Here is a 4,456-nt window from a genome sequence, read left to right on the forward strand (position 1 = left end):
GCTCTTCCTCTCTGCAGTCAGAAGAGGAGCAGGAGTGGAGCACATGGGAGGCAACCACGTGCTCACTCCGCATCTGTCAGTGCTACCAGTCACTCAGATAGCAGGAGGACAATATACTGGTACTGCCTCCTCCTGGCTTTCTCTTACATCCTTGAAGGACTTCTTAGGAGAAACCAATAGCTTTGAAGGACAGTATTATTTTCTTTATGCTTCCTTCGTGCATAGCCAGCACCTTGCCCTGTCACACAGCCGTTAGCAAGGGGAGCTCAGGGCCCAACAGACACTGAGGGGAAACCGCATAGCTATGACTTTGTTGTAACCGAAAACACAGTTGCAAATGGCAGTTCTAGTCAAACTTGCCATTCTGAGTCCAGAATATTGCTCTCCAACAACACACAGCCATAAAAGACACCTAAACCCCTCTGTCTGTACAGAGGTTTGAAGTTACAGAACTTCTGACACAAAACAAATCAGAGAGTAAAGAAAAGATTTTTGTAAGAACAGTAGTCACCAAGGTGCAGATTCTCCAACCCATCCAGGTTGGGACCAGCACTGAACCCAGGAGGTGGCAAAGGTGGTTTCTATTAGTTTGACAGTGGCTAGAGACCAATGCGGTCCTCGCCTCATTTTGGATACAACACACACACACACACCCACCCACCACAAAAGCACACAGAGCTGAAGTGTCTGTACTTGCTTAAGTGAAACAGCTTGCAAATTGGGAATTGCAAGTGTAAGAGAAGAAGGAACTTTACAGCCTGGAAGATTTTACTTCTCTCTACACCAAACTTCTGCTTGCAGCAGAGGCTTTCAGATTTGCAGTCAGCATTTTATGGTACCTAAATATTAACACTGCAGTGGGTGCTGCAAAGAGAAAATCCTCCCAATCTGTCCCCCACCTTCCCTTATAGAATCAAGCAAACTCTTGGGGAAGGCCATTACAGCAGGAAAACAGCAAGGTCTCCTGAAAATTCACCTGTGCTCTCTTCACTAGGCTACACTGGCATCTTGGGCTGGCACAGGAACACAGGTCAGTCTGCCTGAAAAAAGATCAAGCCTCATGCAAGAATTCATGCCTCTCAGGGAGCAGGCGTGGGGAGGAGCGGAGACAGCATCATTAGCTCTGCTGTACTCCAGCAATTCCCACCCACCCCAGTGCCTGGGCACAGAAGATGCCCACGACACTATTTTTCCATTTCTTCTCTTACTACAGGCAGCATCAGTCTGACATCCCCCCAAATCACAGGATTCTGCTTGATCACTGCTTTATTCATTGTACAGTTGTGCTTACACATCCATCACAGTCAGATTCAGTCTTGATCTAGAAACAGTCAAAGCTGGCAGCACGCCACGGTGCTCAGTGGGAACACTGAGCAGAACCTGAGCACAGAGCCTCCACTCTGCACAGGAGTTCCCACGGCAGGGAACCATTCGAAACCTCACTGGCTTGCACTTGCTTTCGTGCTGACGCTCTCCAAGTCCCCAGTCTCAATAGCTCCTAACGATGCACCCCAGCGCAGAGAGCAAAGACACTCCTCTGGCACACTCCTGAGCACTTAGCCCTCCATAAGCTGCCAGCAGGCTCTCATCCTGGGCCAAAAGCACCTGTGCTGAAGACCCTTTCTCTTGTGGGACAACCAGGCACAGAAAGTCAGCACTGATGGATGCTGCTCATTTTACCCTTTCTCATATGGGTCTGTCATGTAGAAGCAAAAGTTATTCCTTCGTTTATCATTTCTCTTCCTAGGAAGTCTTTGGACCTTGTTGAGTAACTCGACTAGAACACTGCAAGAACATCGGCAGCGAGTGGGCACCGAGGGCTATTTCACTGGCAGTATTGTATACATCATATATATATATATATGTCATATATATAAATGACATATATATGTCATTTACATCAGTGTAACAGGGGGTCAAAGGCTGCTTTTCCGGCGTGGCAACCGTATACATCCTCTCTGTGGTATCATGAGCTATACAAGACAGAAGTACAGGAGAGTTTAAAACAAAGGTCTGATTCTCTCCTTCCTAGGTGTTTTGTAAAAATTAAAGAAACCTAAGAAAGCTCTATTTTTCCTCCACGGGCTTGAAAACTCAGCATGAAAACGTTTCAACTAAGGTTCTTCAGAAGTCTCATTCACAGCTCTTCTTGCCAGCCCTGCTCAAACAACACAACTGTGTGTTCAGAAACAAGGATAAATGAACCCTTAAAACTATGCAATGAACTCCTAAAACTACCAGGTTTGCTGCTGTTGCTACATGAATTTGGGCAGGAGCAGACTGTAGTCCAGCTGGATCAGATTCCATAAGGACAATCAGATATTTAATCCTTGGGCCACATTTAGCTGGTGTTGGTAGGAGTGGCACAGCACTCACGCATCTAAGAATCCTATTTTGAAACAGAGCAGAAGCACAGATCCTCCACAGTTGCAGCAGAGTGTTACTGCCTTTGCATAACGTCCAAGCAACAAATCGTATTCATAGAGCCATTTAATTGCAATAAATATGTAATAGGTGCAGGTTATGCTCCAACTAGATAAGGCAGGGAGAGGTGGAACAAAGGGGGTCTGTGGACAAGAGTGGGGAAAAAAATTAAAAATCCGCGTTTAATGGTCAGGGTATCACACCGCCCCTTGAATTAGGACTCTCCAAGCTCTGGTAAAAAAATTTAAAATCCAGCTTTAATTGTCAGGGTATCACACCGCCCCTTGCATCAGGACTCTCCAAGCTCTGGGATGTGACTGCTTTGGTAGTAGCTGCAAAACTTTTACTTCCTTTAGGGAAAAAAAGACAACAAACCTCCTCCCCCCAAACCTCGCCCCACCCAAACACCTTTCTCACCTTCTTCCAGGAGAAGAAAGCGGGGACCTCTTGCTCCACTGGGTTACCAAACGTGTCTTCCCCTCCATTGCTCAGAAGAGAGCAGAGAACTGCCCTCCACCACATGCTTCTCCTTCCAGAACAAGGCTGGGTTTGGGACCCCCTCCATGAAGGCCACGCTGTCTTTTACCTTCAAAGCAGCAACTGGGACTTCTGCATGGCCACATACCCCTAGGTGAGCGGCCTTCTGCCTGCCACCCCAATCTGATCCATTCCCCTGGCTCACCCACCTCGTTTTTCCACCCCATTCCCGTACCAGGCAGGGCATGCTCCATGAGCTGTGACTGGCACAGGCCGGTCGGATCCTCTGTACCCCTCACAAACATCATGGAAGGATTCCTCACTTTCAGTAACACTGCAGTTAGGTTTTATTCGCAGCTCGTACCCACCTCAGTGCTCCAACATCACGAACTGCTAGCAAATTATAAAATACATCACCTACCACAGGCTGCTAATAAGAGAACACTCACAGAAATATCACCTCTTCTTCCTTCACCTCGAAAGGAGGGAACAGGCTCTTCCCAGCTGTCCTCGACCACTGCTCTAGCTGTGAACGCTTACATCAGGATTTACCCTTTTGTTCTCAATTTCTTAATTCTTTTCCTTTTAGCAGATGATCCATTAGTTCTGCCTTGTGCCTAAGCACCCTTAGGAGGGTGCTTCTAATGGATAATTAACAGCACTTAATTATTCCTCCAGGTAGTTTGACTGCATTTATTTATGAATCTTGCAGCATTATGCGAAAAGTCCAGCTTGCTGAGGGGCTGGGAGACTTAAGACAGTCTACTCAGTTGCATCTCCCTCTCTACTGCTCAGGCTCCCAGCCATGTTCAGAAGATTCTCCTTCTGTTGGTGAGTCCCGCTCCTGCTGCCCGGCTCTGCAGAACTGGCAGAGCTCACAGTTTCACCTCTGCCACTGCACCTGCACGGCACAGGCTTGAAACCCCTCCGGGGCAGGCGGCAGTGCAGGAGGTGGCATCAGGAGCAGCCTTGCTTGAGCAGGTCCAGAGCAGGCAGCGCAGGGGCGGGAAGGCCCAAGGGGTGAGACCTCCACGCTCCCCCGCACCACAACCCCACATGGAGAAGGCACACGGTCCGCAGAGGTGGCCTGGGCCAGCACACAAACACTTCTTTGTCCCACCTGCAACAGAGCCCTGCGCCCTCCCTGGCCTGAGCTAAGGCAGGGGTTTAAGCACCCATCATAGTATCCAAAATAACAAACTAATTCATGCAGCCCTCAAACGCTGGGCTTTTTCCCCGTTAGTTTTCAGGACGACCCCGAGAGCTCACATCACCCACAGCTCCCATTACCTTTAGTACGTGCGACCCCGCCATCCTCAATGGGCTGCAGGGAGCCAGCTCCAACCATGCTCATCCATTGCTGCCATCCGGGCTGAGCCCCCCATGGCGGGTGAGGGCGCTCCCTAGGGCTGTGAGGGGAGGGAGCGTTGCATTGACACCTCACAATGCCAAACCAACAGCCGCTTGGCCACCATTAACAGCTCCACGGTATTTAAAACCCTCCGGAGCTCACATCCCCCCCCAGGTGTCAGGCAGCTGCTGGCCACATGAGCCG

Source organism: Egretta garzetta, unplaced genomic scaffold (genome assembly GCF_000687185.1).
Source record: "Egretta garzetta isolate BGI_Z169 unplaced genomic scaffold, ASM68718v1 scaffold230, whole genome shotgun sequence".
In the NCBI taxonomy this organism is placed as follows: domain Eukaryota; kingdom Metazoa; phylum Chordata; class Aves; order Pelecaniformes; family Ardeidae; genus Egretta; species Egretta garzetta.